General features: G+C 60.9%; 1 long non-coding RNA gene and 1 pseudogene across 4 annotated transcripts; both read left to right on the top strand.

Annotated features, from left to right (window-relative positions):
• Window positions 1-6023: 6023 nt before the first annotated feature.
• LOC103782668 (uncharacterized) lies at window positions 6024-12007 on the top strand. Of its 4 annotated transcripts, none has more exons than XR_008621420.2 (5): window positions 6024-8323; window positions 8566-8710; window positions 8904-9176; window positions 10983-11309; window positions 11395-12007. It is a non-coding gene; the product is annotated as an uncharacterized LOC103782668 (long non-coding RNA). The 4 variants fall into 4 exon arrangements; XR_008621416.2 differs by having other exon boundaries at window positions 10920-11309; XR_008621418.2 differs by lacking the exon at window positions 8904-9176 and having other exon boundaries at window positions 11395-12001.
• Window positions 12008-13030: 1023 nt separating this feature from the next.
• On the top strand, window positions 13031-20596 carry LOC100994554 (putative serine protease 29; annotated as a pseudogene).

Here is a 20596-nt window from a genome sequence, read left to right as displayed (position 1 = left end):
GTGGCATGGTGTGGGGGTCCCGGTGCCCATGGGGCCCGGTTCTTTCTCCCGCTGCTCTGGGCCCCTCGACTCCCGGACAGTGTTTCCAGTCAACTCTAGACTTTCTCCTCCTTTTCTGGCACAAACTCCTCTTTTTTGGATTTCAAAAGTCCTAAGTCAAGATTCTCTGGTTTGCGTTCTGCAAATGTGATCCCAGAGTCCCAACCCCAGAAATGCTTCCTACAGGGGCTGCGTGGGCCTGGGAAGCAGGGGTCCCCTGGGTGCCTCCGGATTTTCTGGCTGTGACACGTCCTGCTGGTCACCCTGGACACCTGGCCTGGGGCACAGGGAGGTGCCTCTGAGTGCCCGGAGCCTGAGACTCTTGGGGGTGCTGGTGGAAGTAGAGGGCCCTGGGGTGGTGGAGAGGGTCCTGGAATAGTGGAGAGGGCCCTGGAATAGTGGAGAGGGCCCTGGGGTGGTGGAGAGGGCCCTGGGGTGGTGGAGAGGGCCCTGGGGTGGTGGAGAGGGTCCTGGAATAGTGCAGAGGGCCCTGGGGTGGTAGAGAGGGCCCTGGAGTGGTGGAGAGGGCCCTGGAATAGTGGAGAGGGCCCTGGAGTGGTGGAGAGGATCCTGGAATGGTGGAGAGGGCCCTGGAATGGTGGAGAGGGCCCTGGGGTGGTGGAGAGGGCCCTGGGATGGTGGAGAGGGCCCTGGAATAGTGGAGAGGGCCCTGGGGTGGTGGAGAGGGCCCTGGGGTGGTGGAGAGGGCCCTGGAGTGGTGGAGAGGGCCCTGGGGTGGTGGAGAGGGCCCTGGAATAGTGGAGAGGGCCTTGGTGTTGTGGAGAGGGTCCTGGAATAGTGGAGAGGGCCTTGGTGTTGTGGAGAGGGCCCTGGGGTGGTGGAGAGGGCCCTGGGGTGGTGGAGAGGGTCCTGGAATAGTGGAGAGGGTCCTGCAATAGTGGAGAGGGTCCTGGGGGTGGTGGAGAGGGCCCTGGGGTGGTGGAGAGGGTCCTGGAATAGTGGAGAGGGCCCTGGGGTGGTGGAGAGGGTCCTGGAATAGTGGAGAGGGTCCTGGGGTGGTGGAGAGGGCCCTGGGGTGGTGGAGAGGGTCCTGGAATAGTGGAGAGGGTCCTGCAATAGTGGAGAGGGTCCTGGGGGTGGTGGAGAGGGCCCTGGGGTGGTGGAGAGGGTCCTGGAATAGTGGAGAGGGCCCTGGGGTGGTGGAGAGGGCCCTGGGGTGGTGGAGAGGGCCCTGGAGTGGTGGAGAGGGCCCTGGGGTGGTGGAGAGGGCCCTGGGGTGGTGGAGAGGGCCCTGGAATAGTGGAGAGGGCCTTGGGTTTGTGGAGAGGGTCCTGGAATAGTGGAGAGGGCCCTGGGGTGGTGGAGAGGGCCCTGGAATAGTGGAGAGGGCCTTGGGTTTGTGGAGAGGGTCCTGGAATAGTGGAGAGGGCCCTGGGGTGGTGGAGAGGGTCCTGGAATAGTGGAGAGGGTCCTGCAATAGTGGAGAGGGTCCTGGGGGTGGTGGAGAGGGCCCTGGGGTGGTGGAGAGGGTCCTGGAATAGTGGAGAGGGTCCTGCAATAGTGGAGAGGGTCCTGGGGGTGGTGGAGAGGGCCCTGGGGTGGTGGAGATGGTCCTGGAATAGTGGAGAGGGCCCTGGGGTGGTGGAGAGGGTCCTGGAATAGTGGAGAGGGTCCTGGGGTGGTGGAGAGGGCCCTGGGGTGGTGGAGAGGGTCCTGGAATAGTGGAGAGGGTCCTGCAATAGTGGAGAGGGTCCTGGGGGTGGTGGAGAGCGCCCTGGGGTGGTGGAGAGGGTCCTGGAATAGTGGAGAGGGCCCTGGGGTGGTGGAGAGGGCCCTGGGGTGGTGGAGAGGGCCTTGGGTTTGTGGAGAGGGTCCTGGAATAGTGGAGAGGGCCCTGGGGTGGTGGAGAGGGTCCTGGAATAGTGGAGAGGGTCCTGCAATAGTGGAGAGGGTCCTGGGGGTGGTGGAGAGGGCCCTGGGGTGGTGGAGAGGGTCCTGGAATAGTGGAGAGGGTCCTGCAATAGTGGAGAGGGTCCTGGGGGTGGTGGAGAGGGCCCTGGGGTGGTGGAGATGGTCCTGGAATAGTGGAGAGGGCCCTGGGGTGGTGGAGAGGGTCCTGGGGTGGTGGAGAGGGCCCTGGGGTGGTGGAGAGGGTCCTGGAATAGTGGAGAGGGTCCTGCAATAGTGGAGAGGGTCCTGGGGGTGGTGGAGAGGGCCCTGGGGTGGTGGAGAGGGTCCTGGAATAGTGGAGAGGGCCCTGGGGTGGTGGAGAGGGTCCTGGGGTGGTGGAGAGGGCCCTGGGGTGGTGGAGAGGGCCCTGGGGTGGTGGAGAGGGCCCTGGGGTGGTGGAGAGGGCCCTGGAATAGTGGAGAGGGCCTTGGGTTTGTGGAGAGGGTCCTGGAATAGTGGAGAGGGCCCTGGGGTGGTGGAGAGGGCCCTGGAATAGTGGAGAGGGCCTTGGGTTTGTGGAGAGGGTCCTGGAATAGTGGAGAGGGCCCTGGGGTGGTGGAGAGGGCCCTGGAATAGTGGAGAGGGCCTTGGGTTTGTGGAGAGGGTCCTGGAATAGTGGAGAGGGCCCTGGGGTGGTGGAGAGGGCCCTGGAATAGTGGAGAGGGCCTTGGGTTTGTGGAGAGGGTCCTGGAATAGTGGAGAGGGCCCTGGGGTGGTGGAGAGGGTCCTGGAATAGTGGAGAGGGTCCTGCAATAGTGGAGAGGGTCCTGGGGGTGGTGGAGAGGGCCCTGGAATAGTGGAGAGGGCCTTGGGTTTGTGGAGAGGGTCCTGGAATAGTGGAGAGGGCCCTGGGGTGGTGGAGAGGGCCCTGGAATAGTGGAGAGGGCCTTGGGTTTGTGGAGAGGGTCCTGGAATAGTGGAGAGGGCCCTGGGGTGGTGGAGAGGGCCCTGGAATAGTGGAGAGGGCCTTGGGTTTGTGGAGAGGGTCCTGGAATAGTGGAGAGGGCCCTGGGGTGGTGGAGAGGGCCCTGGAATAGTGGAGAGGGCCTTGGGTTTGTGGAGAGGGTCCTGGAATAGTGGAGAGGGCCCTGGGGTGGTGGAGAGGGCCCTGGAATAGTGGAGAGGGCCTTGGGTTTGTGGAGAGGGTCCTGGAATAGTGGAGAGGGCCTTGGGTTTGTGGAGAGGGTCCTGGAATAGTGGAGAGGGCCCTGGGGTGGTGGAGAGGGCCCTGGAATAGTGGAGAGGGCCTTGGGTTTGTGGAGAGGGTCCTGGAATAGTGGAGAGGGCCCTGGGGTGGTGGAGAGGGCCCTGGAATAGTGGAGAGGGCCTTGGGTTTGTGGAGAGGGTCCTGGAATAGTGGAGAGGGCCTTGGGTTTGTGGAGAGGGTCCTGGAATAGTGGAGAGGGCCCTGGGGTGGTGGAGAGGGCCCTGGAATAGTGGAGAGGGCCTTGGGTTTGTGGAGAGGGTCCTGGAATAGTGGAGAGGGCCCTGGGGTGGTGGAGAGGGCCCTGGAATAGTGGAGAGGGCCTTGGGTTTGTGGAGAGGGTCCTGGAATAGTGGAGAGGGCCTTGGGTTTGTGGAGAGGGTCCTGGAATAGTGGAGAGGGCCCTGGGGTGGTGGAGAGGGCCCTGGAATAGTGGAGAGGGCCTTGGGTTTGTGGAGAGGGTCCTGGAATAGTGGAGAGGGCCCTGGGGTGGTGGAGAGGGCCCTGGAATAGTGGAGAGGGCCTTGGGTTTGTGGAGAGGGTCCTGGAATAGTGGAGAGGGCCTTGGGTTTGTGGAGAGGGTCCTGGAATAGTGGAGAGGGCCCTGGAATAGTGGAGAGGGTCCTGCAATAGTGGAGAGGGTCCTGGAGTGGTGGAGAGGGCCCTGGGGTGGTGGAGAGGGCCCTGGGGTGGTGGAGAGGGTCCTGGAATAGTGGAGAGGGTCCTGCAATAGTGGAGAGGGTCCTGGGGGTGGTGGAGAGGGCCCTGGGGTGGTGGAGAGGGTCCTGGAGTGGTGGAGAGGGTCCTGGGGGTGGTGGAGAGGGCCCTGGGGTGGTGGAGAGGGTCCTGGAATAGTGGAGAGGGCCCTGGGGTGGTGGAGAGTGCCCTGGAGTGGTGGAGAGGGTCCTGGGGGTGGTGGAGAGGGCCCTGGGGTGGTGGAGAGGGTCCTGGAATAGTGGAGAGGGCCCTGGGGTGGTGGAGAGGGCCCTGGAATAGTGGAGAGGGCCTTGGGTTTGTGGAGAGGGTCCTGGAATAGTGGAGAGGGCCCTGGAATAGTGGAGAGGGTCCTGGGGGTGGTGGAGAGGGCCCTGGAGTGGTGGAGAGGGCCCTGGAATAGTGGAGAGGGCCCTGGGATGGTGGAGAGGGCCCTGGAATGGTGGAGAGGGCCCTGGAATGGTGGAGAGGGCCCTGGGGTGGTGGAGAGGGCCCTGGGATGGTGGAGAGGGCCCTGGAATGGTGGAGAGGTCCCTGGGGTGGTGGAGAGGGCCCTGGGATGGTGGAGAGGGCCCTGGGATGGTGGAGAGGGCCCTGGGGTGGTGGAGAGGGCCCTGGAATAGTGGAGAGGGCCTTGGGTTTGTGGAGAGGGTCCTGGAATAGTGGAGAGGGCCCTGGGGTGGTGGAGAGGGCCCTGGAATAGTGGAGAGGGCCTTGGGTTTGTGGAGAGGGTCCTGGAATAGTGGAGAGGGTCCTGGAGTGGTGGAGAGGGCCCTGGGGTGGTGGAGAGGGCCCTGGGGTGAGGACAGCACAGTGGGGAGGGGTGGGCAGCTCAGGGCCCCCATCTGTAACCTGCCTGGTCTCTACCTGACTCCAGGCTCCACACCGGCCCCTCGTCCCCTGGGAAGCTCTGGGACAAGTGGCTTTAGTGGAAAGGGTCTGCTGTCTGTCCTGAGTCGGGCCGTGGGGTCCTGTCCCCCTATCTTGGGCTGCATTGGCCTCATGCTGGGTGGGGTTGGTTGTGGCTCCTTGGCTCTGCGGTGATGTAACATGGCGGCCGGGGCCTGGGGCTGGGGTGCCGTTGAGCGACGCTCTGATTACTCTCTGTTTGAACCCAGAGCTCAGAAGCGCGTGCTGGGGCTGCTGAGCCGGCAGAGCAGGGGTGTCCAGAAAGGCAGGCAGGGGGCCACGTCAGGGCCGGAGAGCCACTCCCTCCCCCATCACCATCTGTGCACAGCCTGTTGGAGGTCAGCCCCACAGAGCTGGCGTTCCCTGCGGGCATCCTGGGGCTGCCCTCCTGTGCAGGCCCCAAGAATCTCAGGCAGAGCTCTGCTTGGCAGGACCTGCCCCCATGCTTCAGTCCCCTCCCATCAGTGCCAAAATGTCACTTTGGGAGCCACGCGGCCATTCAAAATCTGAAGGCTCGACAGCTGATCTCCCTCCCATGATGCGGAGAAATCTTGGAGACAGCTGGAGCTTCTGCCCAGAGTCAGCTCCCGGGGGCCTCTCAGGTCATTTCCTCCCCAGCCCCATACCCCACTCCCGCCAGATGCAGTGGGAAGAGGTGGGTCACGGAGGGGTGCACAGACACCCCCCTACACCCTGGGCATGGGAGAAAGAAAGCCCCTTCCCCACTCCTGCAGGCCATGCCCCTCAGCTCAGACCCCTGCTGTGGTCCGAAGATTTGTGCTCCCCCCAAATCCAGATGTTGAAGCCCTAACTCCCAGTGTGATGGGATCAGGAGATGGGTGCTTCGGGAGGCAAACAGGGCACTCGTGCCCTTAGAGAAGGGACCCCCAGAGAGTTCACTCATCCCTCCTAGTACTGGAGGACCCAGAGATAAGGCACCGTTTATGAACCAGGAGATGGGTCCTCCCCAGACCCCAGCCACGCTGGCTCCCTGACCTTGGACCTCCATTCTCTGGGGTCATCAGGAATGAATCCCTGCTGTGTGTAAACAGCCCGGTTGTGGGCTGTTGCAGCCACCGGAGCCCCTTCGGGCACGGGTAACCCAGGCCTCCTCACAGGCCAGGCGAGGTGTCTCCAGGAGGTCTTTGGTGACAGGAAGTCCTGGGGCTGACCCGGCTTCCTGGGGCGGGGGAGGGCACCACACAGGGAAAGAGCCCGAAATTCTCCCCCCCACTCCATGAGGGGGCACCACGGCCACAGGTCGAGAGAACAGGGAGATCCGCAGAGGCGGACGGAAGATTTGTGGGGCCCGGGGGAGGGGGTGACGGGGATGGGAAGCGACAGCCACCAGAAGGGTGTGGGCTTTTCAGGGCGATAAAAATGTTGTAAAATTGGGAATGGTGACAGCCGCAAGCCTGCGAATGCGTGAAAATCTAGAGCTGAACCCTTTAAATGGGTGAATTGTAGGTTTTTGTGAACTCAATCTCAATAATGCTGTTAAAAAAACCCAGATAAATATGAAAAAATAAAAAAGAGGCCAGGCACAGTGGCTCACACCTGTCATCCCAGCACTTAGGGAGGCTGAGGCGGGCAGATCACCTGAGGTCGGGAGTTCAAGACCAGCCTGGCCAACATGCAGAAACCCCGTCTGTACCAAAAATACAAAATTATCCAGGCGTGGTGGCCCGTGCCTGTAATCCCAGCTACTCAGGAGGCTGAGGCAGGAGAATTGCTTGAACCCAGGAGGCAGAGGTTGCAGTGAGCCAAGATCATGCTATTGCACTCCAGCCTGGGCAACAAGAGCAAAACCCCGTCTCAAAAAAATAAAATAAAAATAAAAAAGTCTTCATTTCCCCAATTCTTTCACAACTGCAAAACCACAACATGAACCCCTTGAGAGGCCTCCTGATCACATGGGCCTACACACAGCCCAGCCTCCCGGGCACTCTCCCTGCACATCGGGTGTTTGAGGGGCCTCCTGATCATATGCGCCCACACAGCCCAGCCTCCCGGGGAACACTCTCTGTACATTGGGCCCCAGGGTCTTCCAAAGGACAGTCACCAGGGCCCTGTCCTCCCGAGGCAGGGCCTGCGGCAGGACCATCCTGAGTGTGTGTGGTTATTGGAGTGCGGGGAGTCCCCCTGAGGGGTCTTGGCAGGGGTGGAGTCTCTCTGTTCAGGCCGTCACTGGTTTGGGTGTGGTCCCGTGAACCCCAGCGTGGGTGGGGCCCAGCAGCGAGGGAAGGCACTCACAGGTGGTGGCCGGGACACTGGCGCCCACTGGCGTCCTCCACCCTGGTCCCTCACCTCCCAGGTTCAGTGATCGGAGGCCTCTCCCAGGAACAGGGGACTCCCTCGGGTCATGGTGACAGTCCTTTTTTTTTTCTTTTGAGACGGAGTCTCACTCTGTTGCCCAGGCTGGAATGCAGTGATGCGATCTCAGCTCACTGCAACCTCCGTCCCCCAGGTTCAAGTGATTCTTCTGCCTCAGCCTCCCAAGTAGCTGGGATTACAGGCACCCACCACCACGCCCGGCTAATTTTTGTATTTTTAGTAGAGACGAGGTTTCACTGTGTTGGCCAGGCTGGTCTCGAACTCCTGACCTCGGCTGATCCCTCGGCCTTGGCCTCCCAAAGTGCTGGGATTACAGGCGTGAGCTACCGCGCCCGGCCGACAGTCCCTTCTTTGATTCCTCTCTGGCTGGGGGAGGCCGAGGTGGAGCGCCTCCACCTCAGAGATCTCACCAGTCCTGGCGCTGGGGCTCCGGGGCCTGACTGCTGAGGAAGCCAGGGAGCCTTCTCCTCCAGGGCCCACGGACTCCCGGTGCCCCGGAAAGAGGCAGGAAGAGGGCGGGAAGCTGCCGTCCCCGCCCAGTCCCGCCTGCAGGCTCTCGCACCGAGGGGCCCTGTCTCTCCCTTGGCTGCCTCCGCCTCCCACTCAGCCGGGCCCGGAGCTCTCCCAGGTGGGTGGGAGCCGGGGGCTCCGTGCCAGGCCCACTGGAGGAGACAGCGGCCGATGCACCGGCCCCACCTCCCAGGGAGGGCGTGGACCGTGAACCCCTGGGCTGGAGCCCAGGCCACGCCCTGGCTGTTCTGGGGCGGCTCCTGCGGGGAGAGGCCTTTCCTGAGCATTGGCGGCCTGGCCCAGCCCGGGCATCTCCCACAGCATTGAGCACCCCTTGAAACGCCCCATTCAGTGTCAACGCCGCCACCTCCACCGTGGGCGTTCCCCGGGGCCTGGTGCAGATCCTGGCTAAGATGTTGATGGGCCGACTTGGGAGGAGAGACGCCCCGCCCACAGGAGGCACAGGCCCCGCCCACTTCCTGGGCTGAGAGGATAAATGGGGCTCGGGGCCGCCCAGAGGCAGAGGGCAGAGCGCAGAGCGACCGCGATGGTGAGGGCCGGGTTCCTGTCGAGTCCTCCAATCACAGACCCGGGATCCCCAGCTTTACTCACCCAGCCCTGCCCTCCCGCCAACCCTGCAGATGCCCTGGCTGCTGTTCCTGACCCTGCCTCGCTTGGGGGGCTCCGTGCCCGTGTTCCCGGGTGAGTCCTGGCCCCATCCAATGCGCCCACTGTCCTGGGACCCGCCCCCCGACCCCAGGCCTGCGCTGACTCCGGTGGGGCGGGTGCTGAGCACCCCCTGGAAGCCGCTGGCTCACCCTGGGCTCTGGGGAACTGTGTGTGGGAGGCCGTGCTGGCCCCCGGCAGGGCACCTGGACCCCTCACAGCCCGGCTCGCCACGTCCCCAGATCCCAGCCCAGGGACTGAGTGGACGCATGTCGTAGGGGGCCACAGTGCCTGTTCCGGGAAGTGGCCATGGCAGGTCAGCCTCAGGACCTTCAACAAGGAGCGGGACCAGTGGGGACACAGCTGCGGGGGCTCCCTCATCCACCCCTAGTGGGTGCTGACCGCGGCCCACTGCATGGCACCGTGAGTGGCTCACCCGGAGGCCCGTGGTGGGAGATGTGGGTGGGAGGAAGCGGAGGGGCCATGCAGTGTGGCGGGGTGGTGTCCTGGGGCAGGAGGCGGCTCAGGTTCCAGGCGACACTGAGCCCCTGGACGTTATTTCTGCTGCACTGGGGGCTGGGCCCCCTTGCCCTGAGAAGCAACTGGTCTCCCCCAGGGATGCATGAGAGCCACAGACATACAGGGTCCAAACTGGACAAGTGACGCTCTGTCGCCATGACCAGCTGATGAAGGTGGCCCAGATCATCCTGCACCCCAAGTTCAATATGAGCCTGTCAGCCCCGGCGGGGGGGAGGCGCAGACATCGCTCTGCTGAAGCTGGAGACCCCCGTAACGCTGTCCGAGCTCATCCACCCGGTCTCCCTGGCCCCCGACTCACTGATGCTCCTCCCGGGGATGAAGTGCTGGGTGACCGGCTGGGGGACCCTCGGTAAGATCAGGGGAGGGGGGCGGGGAAGGACTGGGCAGAACTCAGGCAGGATGCCTGGGGATGGCAGGGGTGCGCCTGGGCCACAGGTGGGCTGCAGGACCTCGGGCCGCCTGCTCCAGGCTACCCCCTTGGGAGGTATCTTTAGTTCTTGTTTAAACCTTGGAGACAGCTGCAGGAGGTGGACACCATTTTTTGGTTTGCAACTGTCTTTTTTTGTTGTTGTTTTCTTTGTGATGGAGTCTTGCTGTGTCCCCCAGGCTGGAGTGCAGTGGTGCAATCTCGGCTCACTGCAACCTCCACCTCCCAGATTCAAGGGATTCTCCTGCCTCAGCCTCCCAAACAGCTGGGACCACAGGTGCGCACCACCACACCCGGCTAATTTTTTGTATTTTTAGTAGAGACAGGGTTTCGCCATGTTGGCCAGGCTGGTCTCGAACTCCTGACTTCAGGTGATCCACCTGCCTCGGCCTCTCAAAGTGCTGGGATTACAGGCATAAGCCAATGCGCCAGGCCTCGGTTTGCAGTTGTCAAAGCGAGTGATACATTTGGATGGCAGGACTCCCAGGGGCTGGCCAAAGATTTGTACCCAGGGCCGTGCCTTCAGCCCATGCTGTCTGGCCTCGCTGCCCAGGCACGTCTGTGTCTGTACTTTTCCGATGGAAGATCCTCGGGGGACAGTGGGCTCCTGTTTCACTTCCTGGCCCTGTGCTCTCGGGCTGTTCAACTGTAGATTCCGTGCTTGTTCTGAGAACTCCCTTTGTCCACATGCCTGGCGTTGAGGTGGGGAAACTGAGGCTGGGGGGCGGGGGGAAGGGCGTGCCCAGGGTCACGGAGCCACGCCGTGCTTCTCAGAGAGGCTCCCGGGCCTGCTGTTGCTGACCTGACCTGTGTCATTGGCCACTCGTGGTTCCGACCTTGGTAACCGCAGGGGAATCGTATGCTGGACTCGGCCCCTCGGTCCCTATGAAGAGCCGGGGCTCTGAGTGTTTTCCTCTGGGACTTACGTACGATGATGAGAATTTCACGATGTGGTTTCTCTTCCCAAAAACCCTCTTTACGGCGGTTGTCAAAGACAGGCCACTGCACCTCGCTGCTCCCCAGAATCACAAGACCCCGCCAGAGCCAGTTCTGGCTTATTCTCTTAAAGAGGTCTGGCAGCCAGGTGCGCTGGTTCATGCTCATAATCCCAGCACTTTGGGAGGTCCAGACAGGAGGATCACTTGAGCTCAGGAGTTCCAGACCAGCCTGAGCAACATAGCAAGACCCTGTCTCTAAGAAAAAAAAAAAAAAAAAAATTAGCAGGGCGTGGTGGGGAGCACCTGTATTCCTAGTGACTGGGGAGGCTGAGGTGGGAGGATCGCTTGAGCCCAGGAGGTCAAGGCTGCAGAGAGCTATGATCATGCCACTGCACTCCAGCCTGGGCAAGAGCGAGACCCTACTGCAAAAAAAAAAAAAAAAAGGTCTGGGTTTGAGGCTCCCTTCCAGGAGGCCGTCCCGGCTGCAGGTGCCTCGCCGGCTGTCTCCAGGCCCAGAATGTTGCAACTTTTCTTCTTGACTGGTAATAAAGTAGCGAGATCTTCCAAAAGCCAGAACCCTGAGCAGCTCAGCCTCCGCCCCCCCGGGGTTCCCATAGCCCAAGGATGAGCTAGCTGTCCTCTCCCCAACACCCATCCCAGGTTGGGACAGAAGGCGCAGCTCTCAGTGTGACCCACGGCTTCAGTGTGGCTGTTGCTTCTTTTCTAGATGGCTTTTTCTCTTATTTGTTGGAGCTCCTGTCTTTAATTTTGGGAACGTCACGTTCTATAGCACTGCAGCCCTGCGATTCCCTTCCGGCTTCCGTTGGAGCTTGAGTGTGTTGTTTCTGCTGAGAGGAATCATGAGCCCAAAAGGGGCTGCCAGCCCAGGCTCCCTGGCAGATGGACGGAGGGCCCACCAGGACCAGTCATGCTCACCCAGTCCCTCCCCACAGCGCCGCTGCCCCCGGCCCCCGACCTACAAGAGGCCGAGGTCCCCATCGTGAGGACCCGAGCTTGCGAGAGGATGTATCACAAATGCCCCACTGCCCACGGCCAGGTCACCATCATCAAGGCTGCCATGCCGTGTGCAGGGAGGAAGGGGCAGGGTTCCTGCCAGGTGAGACCCCGATCCTCTGCCCTCGGCGTCGGCTGTGGGAGCTGCTTTGCCGTGGGGCTGTCCCCTGACTGTCCTCCCCATACAGGGTGATGCTGGGACCCCCCGGTCTGTTACCGGCTGGACACCTGGCTCCAGGTTGGCGTGCTGAGCTGGGGCGTGGCCTCCAGGCATGGGGACTACCCTGGTGTCTACACCTGGGTGATGACCTATTCATCCTGGGTCCGCCAGCACGTCCCGCTGGAGCGTTGAGGAGGCTTTGATTGCTGGGGAGCGGACCTGCCCTCCTGCCATCCCCGCCGGGCCTCCCCTCTGCTCCTCTTCCCGCCTCCAGACCCTGTTCCTGCCCACCCCGCCTGGCCCCTGAAGTACCCCGTCCTTCCCTGACCTGGGGGTGAGGACACAGCGGCAGGGGAGGCTCAGAAGCTGGTGTCCCGTGGATGTGGGCGAGGGAAGACGCACCCAGGGACCTTGCCTCCTGCCTGGGTCCGCCATGCTATTAAACTGTGTGAACAGCAGCCTCTGAGTCTCTGATTCTCTGATGTGTCCTGGGCGGTGGTGGGGACTTCCTGGTACACATCTCAAGGTTCTGGAGGGCTCAGGGCCAGCCTCGAGTGACTGCACCTTCACGCTGGGTTGGGGGCCAGTGGGGAGGGCTCCACTTCCCGGAGGCAGCCCCTGGGCAGCTCAGCCTCCCCGCCCGGGTTCCCACAGCCCACGGATGAGCTAGCTGTCCTCCCCCCAACACCCATCCCTGGTTTGGACAGTTGTTTGCTCATTTCCCTCATTCCCCCAAATCTGTGACATCAAACCCAGCCTCGCTGCACCCCAGTTCAGACCTGGAGCCGCACTGTGGGGCCAGCAGCCTGAGCCTGCTCCCTCGGCCGTGCCTCCTCCTTGGACCTCCTGGAGTCTCGGGGTCAGCTGAGGACATCGCCTCCCTGAACTGTGGGGTCTCCGTGGAGCTGGCTGCCCTGGAATTTGGGGGACCCCAGCTCTGCCCCTGAGCAGCTGCCCCCTCACCCTTCCTCTCCAGGCAGAGGAGCCACTGTGGGCGTGGGTCCCCACGGCTGCCCCTAAGACCCTGAACGGGACACAGTGGTCCTGTCATAGCCGCAGCCACAGCCTGGGCACCACGAGGCCCTGTGGTCCCAAAGCCCTTGCCTGGTAATCTGTGGCCATTCCCACTTATCTGGGAACAATACTCTCCGTCCCCCACTTTTGGGGGAGACGGGAGCACCCCACTGCGTGGGCTTCCTGGAGCCGCAGGGAGGCCCTGCCTCCACCCTGCTGAGACCCTCCTGCTCCCTGGGCCCCTCGGAAGCAAGGGATCCACTTCCCCCTGGAATCCACTGACCACCCCCCGCCCAGGGTCTCCTCCACAATAGGGGCCTGAGGACAGCTTCCTCCGGGGTCTCTCTGCATCCCCTCTTGGCCCCACCAGGATTCCGGATTCTTCCCACAGCCCAGGCTTCCTGGGACCCTGGGAGGGCCTGCATGGGGCCACAGGGCCCTTGACCCCAGGTGGACCTGGATGTCCCCAGATCAGGGGACATCAGACCAGGTTTCTGTTATCAGGGGCATGCGGAGAAACGGCTGAGAAAGTTCAGTGAAGAAACGCCGGGGAAAACACCGTGGCGCCCTCTCTCCAGCTCTGGGTGGTTGGCTGCCTCGTCAGCTCCCCCGCCAGCCTCCAGGCTGGGGCAGGACGGCTTCACTCTGAGATGGACGAGGCAGGGGGTGCCGAGAGTGACTGCCTCCGCCCCCGGGCCTCAGCGGGAGGGAGGGTCCCCCTGGGTGGCCTGACGCTCTCAGGCCCCGCCGCCCTGCGGTGGCTGTATCAGATGCGATCGTCTGTCCATCCGCCTGACAGGCGAGGGGCCGGGGACCACTGACCTCCTCACCTCCGGCAGAGGAGCTTCTGGCTTTTAGTGCCAACTGCCCCACCGCAACTACATGTGCCTCCAACTTGGGAAGCCCGAGGTGTGCAGCGGGGGTGGGGGGCACACAGAGATGGGGGAGGGGCTTAAGACTGGAGAAAAGGATTTAGGAAGAATTTGGGGGCAGGTGGGGGCCCAGGCCAGAGAGGGAGGGAGGAGTAGGGACCATGCGGCCTCAGGGAGCATGAGGGTCAGGCTCCCTACACTCTGGGCAGGATGTGAGCCCCTGAGCCCCCTTTCATTAGCTCCGGCTGGGGTCCCAGCACCCGCTGGTGGAGGGACGGGCCTGGAGCTCCAGGCCTTTCTCAGGGTGCCTGTGACCTCTTGGTGGAGGGGCCCCAGAGGAGGAGCAGCTCTCACCGAGGCTGGGGACAGACGGCCCAGGCTGCAGGACGTGGGCACGCTGAATCCTCCAGCACGGGACAGCCAAGTCCCAGTCTCCTCCTGGGTCCTCCCTCCCTCCTCCCTACATCTCTCCTCTCCGTGGAGAATCACGGCTTTGGAGCCACCACACCTCCGAAGCTCTTGCCCGAGACCCAGGGTGCAGCCATGGCACGTCCAGGACGGCATTTCTGCCGCTAGGCCCCTCTGGTCAGCGCTGCACGGGTCTCTCTCCTGCCTCTGGGGCATAGTGCTCCTACAGTCCCAGCTACTTGGGAGAGCTGAGTGGGAGGATCGCTTGAGCCCAGGAAGTGGAGGCTGCAGTGAGCTGTGATCATGCCACTACACTCCAGCCTGGGCGACAGAGCCAGACCCTGACTCAATTGTGTCCCGAAGGCCGCTCTGAGGACGGAGGACCTCACCCCAACCACACCCAACACGGAGGTGTCTCCACGTGCAGACCCCAGGCTGAGCCAGCCGGAGGACATCTGGCCAGAGTGGGCTTGGCCAGTTGTGGTGGGCACCACCATGGTGGGTACCTCGCTCGGACAATCTGCTGGGCCTGTGGCCCCTGTCCCGGGAGTGAGCCGCACCTCCGCACGGGGCTACCCGTCACCTTCATGGGGTGCTGCAGCTCATGAACTGCTGGAAACTGTCCTGGGGACCCCATGGTGGGAGGCAGAGGCTTGCCGCTGCCTCGGGCTCCTTCCTGAGCTCCAGATCTGAGATTTTTCCAAGGGCCCTGCCGTCCAAACCAGCCCTGTGATGCTGTGATGTCCTCGTGGAGGAACAGGCAGGCTGGAGGGTCCCAACCCCGCCCCGGCCGCTCTCTGCCCTCACCCTCTCCTCTTACCCCTTTCCTGCCAGCCCAGGCTGCGGGGTGGGTGGAGACTTGGAGGGTGGGTGGGAGAGAGAGTGGAGGAGAGGGTGAAGAGAACTGAGGCCACCACAGGGCCCCACCCTCCCGCTGCCCTCCTCCTGTGGCTGAGGATAAAGGGGCTCCGAGGGGCCGGGGGAGAGAGCAGCTGAGTCCCGGCACCGTAAGGGCACCGTCCCCTCCCTGATGCCTGCGGGCGGCTCCTGGCCCCCACCCCTGACCCTGGGTCTGAGCCCCCAGCCCACACCCCACGCCCTCCACCCCTGACCCCGGGTCTGAGCCCCCAGCCCGCACCCCACGCCCTCCACCCCTGACCCCGGGTCTGAGCCCCCAGCCTGCACCCCACACCCTCTTCCCGCAGCTGCTGCTGCTGCTGTTCCTGGCCGTCTCCTCCCTGGGGAGCTGTAGCACTGGGAGTCCAGGTGAGTCCCGACCCCACACAGCCCTCCCTTCCCAGGGGCTCTGCCAGCCCCGTCCCCAGGATCCAGGGGACACATGCACGGCCTGGCTCCTGCCCGAGGGCAGGCGCGGGGTGAGGCTCGGGTGGCAGAGGCCGGGCTCCCTGACCTCCTTCAGTTGTTCCCAGCGCCCGTCCCCGAGAATGACCTGGTGGGCATTGTGGGGGGCCACAACACCCCCCAGGGGAAGTGGTCGTGGCAGGTCAGCCTGAGGATCTATAGCTACCACTGGGCCTCCTGGGTGCCCATCTGCGGGGGCTCCCTCATCCACCCTCAGTGGGTGCTGACCGCCGCTCACTGCATTTTCCGGTGAGTGCTGGGCCGGGGACCCCACCAAGGGGAGGTGGGAGTGGGGCCGCCCCATACCAGGTCCCTTGAGTAGCCTGGGTCTGTCCTCCCCCAGGAAGGACACCGACCCGTCCACCTACCGGATTCACACCAGGGACGTGTATCTGTACGGGGGCTGGGGGCTGCTGAATGTCAGCCGGATCGTCGTCCACCCCAACTACTCTGTCTTCTTCCTGGGGGCAGACATCGCCCTGCTGAAGCTGGCCACCAGTGTGAGAACAACAAACACTCTCGCGGCAGTCGCCCTGCCGTCATAGTCCCTGGAGTTCACTGACAGTGACAACTGCTGGACCACAGGCTGGGGCATGGTCGGCTTGTTGGGTGAGAACCAGAGGGACGCGGGGCGGGCGTGCGGGGAGGTCCTGGGAAGGCTCATGAAAGACAAGCCCTTGGTTTGCACATTCTGGGGTTTCTCTTGCTAGGGTTGGGGTGCAGGGTTCAGGTGAGCTGCCCTGGGGAATTCAAGCTCATAAAACAGGGAGCAAAGAAAATGAGCCTTTGGGGTGGGTGGCAGGAGCCACTGACTGTGCTGTGCGTATGTGTGTGGAACACGTATCTTACCCATAGACATATTGCAAGACATTTTCTTCATTTTGTGGAAAAGAAAATGGGTTCAAAGAGGGCACGAATTTATCCATCTGTCCATCCCTCCACTGAAGGCTGCAGAGACCCTGAAGCTTTCTTCCTTTCCTGCTTCCGGCCTCCGTTCTTTGAAAGGCAATACCTGGTGCTGTTCTAGAGCGTGTAGATCCCGCCTCCCTTTTCTAGATTGTGTGCGTAGGTCCTGCCTCCCTTTTCTAGAGTGTGTGTGTATGTGTGTGGTCCCGTCTCCCTTTTCTAGAGTGTGTGTGTACGTCCTGCCTGCCTTTTCTAGAGTGTGTGGGGGTCCCGTCTCCCTTTTCTAGAGTGTGTGCGTAGGTCCTGCCTCCCTTTTCAAGAGTGTGTGTGTGTGTAGGGTCCTGTCTTCCTTTTCTAGAGTGTGTGCGTAGGTCCTGCCTCCCTTTTCTAGGGAGAGAGTGTGTGTGTGTGTGGTCCCATCTCCCTTTTCTAGAGTGTGTGTGTGTGTGTGTGTGTGTGGTCCCGTCTCCCTTTTCTAGAGTGTGTGTGTACATCCTGCCTCCCTTTTCTAGAGTGTGTGCGTAGGTCCTGCCTCCCCTTTCTAGAGTGTGTGTGTGTGTGTGTGTGTGTGTGTGTGTGGTCCCATCTCCCTTTTCTAGAGTGTGTGTGTACATCCCGCCTCCCTTTTCTAGAGTGTGTGGGGGTCCTGTCTCCCTTTTCTACAGTGTGTGCGTAGGTCCTGCCTCCCTTTTCTAGAGAGAAAGAGAGTGTGTGTGTGTGTGGTCCCATCTCCCTTTTCTAGAGTGTGTGTGTGTGTGGTCCCATCTCCCTTTTCTAGAGTGTGAGTGTGTGTGTGTGTGTGTGTGTGTGGTCCCGTCTCCCTTTTCTAGAGTGTGTGCATAGGTCCTGCCTCCCTTTTCTAGAGTGTGTGTGTAGGTCCTGCCTCCCTTTTCTAGAGTGTGTGTGTGTGTGGTCCCGTCTCCCTTTTCTAGAGCGTGTGTGTGTGTGTGTGTGTGGGGGGGGTCCCGTCTCCCTTTTCTAGAGTGTGTGTGTACATCCCGCCTCCCTTTTCTAGAGTGTGTGGGGGTCCTGTCTCCCTTTTCTACAGTGTGTGCGTAGGTCCTGCCTCCTTTTTCTAGAGAGAAAGAGAGTGTGTGTGTGTGTGTGGTCCCATCTCCCTTTTCTAGAGTGTGTGTGTGTGGTCCCATCTCCCTTTTCTAGAGTGTGAGTGTGTGTGTGTGTGTGTGTGTGGTCCCGTCTCCCTTTTCTAGAGTGTGTGCATAGGTCCTGCCTCCCTTTTCTAGAGTGTGTGCGTAGGTCCTGCCTCCCTTTTCTAGAGTGTGTGTGTGTGTGGTCCCGTCTCCCTTTTCTAGAGCGTGTGTGTGTGTGTGTGTGGGGGGGGTCCCGTCTCCCTTTTCTAGAGTGTGTGTGTACATCCCGCCTCCCTTTTCTAGAGTGTGTGGGGGTCCTGTCTCCCTTTTCTACAGTGTGTGCGTAGGTCCTGCCTCCCTTTTCTAGAGAGAAAGAGAGTGTGTGTGTGTGTGGTCCCATCTCCCTTTTCTAGAGTGTGTGTGTGTGTGGTCCCATCTCCCTTTTCTAGAGTGTGAGTGTGTGTGTGTGTGTGTGTGTGTGTGTGGTCCCGTCTCCCTTTTCTAGAGTGTGTGCATAGGTCCTGCCTCCCTTTTCTAGAGTGTGTGCGTAGGTCCTGCCTCCCTTTTCTAGAGTGTGTGTGTGTGTGTGGTCCCGTCTCCCTTTTCTAGAGCGTGTGTGTGTGTGTGTGTGGGGGGGGGTCCCGTCTCCCTTTTCTAGAGTGTGTGTGTACATCCCGCCTCCCTTTTCTAGAGTGTGTGGGGGTCCTGTCTCCCTTTTCTACAGTGTGTGCGTAGGTCCTGCCTCCCTTTTCTAGAGAGAAAGAGAGTGTGTGTGTGTGTGGTCCCATCTCCCTTTTCTAGAGTGTGTGTGTGTGTGGTCCCATCTCCCTTTTCTAGAGTGTGAGTGTGTGTGTGTGTGTGTGTGTGTGTGTGGTCCCGTCTCCCTTTTCTAGAGTGTGTGCATAGGTCCTGCCTCCCTTTTCTAGAGTGTGTGCGTAGGTCCTGCCTCCCTTTTCTAGAGTGTGTGTGTGTGTGGTCCCGTCTCCCTTTTCTAGAGCGTGTGTGTGTGTGTGTGTGTGTGTGTGGGGGGGTCCCGTCTCCCTTTTCTAGAGTGTGTGTGTACATCCCGCCTCCCTTTTCTAGAGTGTGTGCGTAGGTCCTGCCTCCCTTTTCTAGAGTGTGTGCATAGGTCCTGCCTCCCTTTTCTAGAGAGAGTGTGTGTGTGTGTGTGGTCCCGTCTCCCTTTTCTAGAGCGTATGTGTGTGTGTGTGTGTGTGGTCCTGTCTCCCTTTTCTAGAGTGTGTGTGTACATCTCGCCTCCCTTTTCTAGAGCGTGTGGGGGTCCCGTCTCCCTTTTCTACAGTGTGTGCATAGGTCCTGCCTCCCTTTTCTAGAGTGTGTGCGTAGGTCCTGCCTCCCTTTTCTAGAGTGTGTGTGTGTGTGTGTGTGTAGGATCCTGTCTTCCTTTTCTAGAGTGTGTGCGTAGGTCCTGCCTCCCTTTTCTAGAGTGTGTGTGTGTGTGGGGTGCCGTCTCCCTTTTCTACAGTGTGTGCGTAGGTCCTGCCTCCCTTTTCTAGAGTGTGTGTGTGTGTGTAGGGTCCTGTCTTCCTTTTCTAGAATGTGTGTGTAGGTCCCGCCTCCCTTTTCTAGAGTGTGTGCGTAGGTCCCGCCTCCCTTTTCTAGAGAGTGTGTGTGTGTGTGTGGTCCCGTCTCCCTTTTCTAGAGCGTGTGTGTGTGTGTGTGTGGGGGTCCCATCTCCCTTTTCTAGAGTGTGTGTGTACATCCCGCCTCCCTTTTCTAGAGTGTGTGGGGGTCCTGTCTCCCTTTTCTACAGTGTGTGCGTAGGTCCTGCCTCCCTTTTCTAGAGAGAAAGAGAGTGTGTGTGTGTGTGGTCCCATCTCCCTTTTCTAGAGTGTGTGTGTGTGTGGTCCCATCTCCCTTTTCTAGAGTGTGAGTGTGTGTGTGTGTGTGTGTGGTCCCGTCTCCCTTTTCTAGAGTGTGTGCATAGGTCCTGCCTCCCTTTTCTAGAGTGTGTGCGTAGGTCCTGCCTCCCTTTTCTAGAGTGTGTGTGTGTGTGGTCCCGTCTCCCTTTTCTAGAGCGTGTGTGTGTGTGTGTGTGTGGGGGGTCCCGCCTCCCTTTTCTAGAGTGTGTGTGTAGGTCCTGCCTCCCTTTTCTAGAGTGTGTGTGTGTGTGTGGGTCCCATCTCCCTTTTCTAGAGTGTGTGTGTACATCTCGCCTCCCTTTTCTAGAGTGTGTGGGGGTCCCGTCTCCCTTTTCTACAGTGTGTGCGTAGGTCCTGCCTCCCTTTTCTAGAGTGTGTGTGTGTGTGTAGGGTCCTGTCTCCCTTTTCTAGAGTGTGTGCGTAGGTCCTGCCTCCCTTTTCTAGAGTGTGTGTGTAGGGTCCCATCTCCCTTTGCTCCCAATTTAAAAGGTATTGGTGGATGGGGGTGGTAGGGTGGTGGGGGAGTGTGTGCGGTGACTCACACCTGTAATCTCAGCACTTTGGGAGGCCAAGGTAGGAGGATCACTTGAGCCTAGGAGTTCAAGACCAGCCTGGCCAACACAGGGAGACCCCATCTCCACAAAAAATTAAAATATATATATATTGGCCAGGCACGGTGGCTCACACCTGTAATCCCAGTACTTTGGGAGGCTGAGGCCAGTGGATCATTTGAGATCAGGAGTTCAAGACCAGCCTGGCCAACATGGTGAAACCCTGACTCTACTAAAAACACAAAAATTAGCTGGGCGTGGTGGTGGGTGCTTGTAATCTCAGCTACTCAGGAGGCTGAGGCAGGAGAACTGCTTGAGCCCAGGAGGCAGAGGTTGCAGTGAGCAGAGATTGTGCCATTGCACTCCAGTCTGGGCGACAGGGTGAGACCCCATCTTAAAAAAAATAAAACTAGCTGGGCATGGTGGTGTAGGCCTGTGGTCCCAGCTACTTGGAAGGCTGAGGCTGGAGGATTGCTTGAGCGTCGCTGGAGCCTGGGAGGCGGAGGCTGCAGGGAGCTATGATTATGCCACTGTACCCTACCCTGGCATTTCCCTTCTGGGTTCCTGCAGCTTTGACTCCACCTTAGGCTGTGTAGGCTGAGCATCCCAGGTCCTGAGCTGAGGCTGGGGGCAGGGAGGGGTCCTGCCATGGTGCTGGTTGGGGGCCCCTCCTGAGCCGCTCCCGCCACCCGTGGCTTGTCTCTGCAGATATGCTGCCGCCTCCTTACCGCCCGCAGCAGGTGAAGGTCCCCACACTGAGCAATGCAGACTGTGAGCGGCAGACCCAAGATGCTTTTCCTGGTGCTGGAGACAGAAAGTTCATCCAGGATGACATGATCTGTGCCGGCTGCACGGGCCGCCGCACCTGGAAGGTGAGACCTGGCGCCTCTCTCCTGCCATCTCTTTTCCTGTCTGCGGCCCCGAGGCTGGACTTGGATGTGCAGCGTCCTGGGTATCTGGTCAAGCTGGGCCTTCTCTGCTCCACAGGGTGACTCAGGCGGCCCCCTGGTCTGCAAGAAGAAGGGTACCTGGCTCCAGGCGGGAGTAGTGAGCTGGGGATTTTACAGTGATCGGCCCAGCACTGGCGTCTACACGTGAGTCCAGACCTACGTGCCCTGGATCCTGCAGCAAATGCACCTCTAA

Source organism: Pan paniscus, chromosome 18, assembly GCF_029289425.2.
Source record: "Pan paniscus chromosome 18, NHGRI_mPanPan1-v2.0_pri, whole genome shotgun sequence".
Taxonomy (NCBI): domain Eukaryota; kingdom Metazoa; phylum Chordata; class Mammalia; order Primates; family Hominidae; genus Pan; species Pan paniscus.
This window is presented reverse-complemented; position numbering and strand designations above follow the sequence as displayed.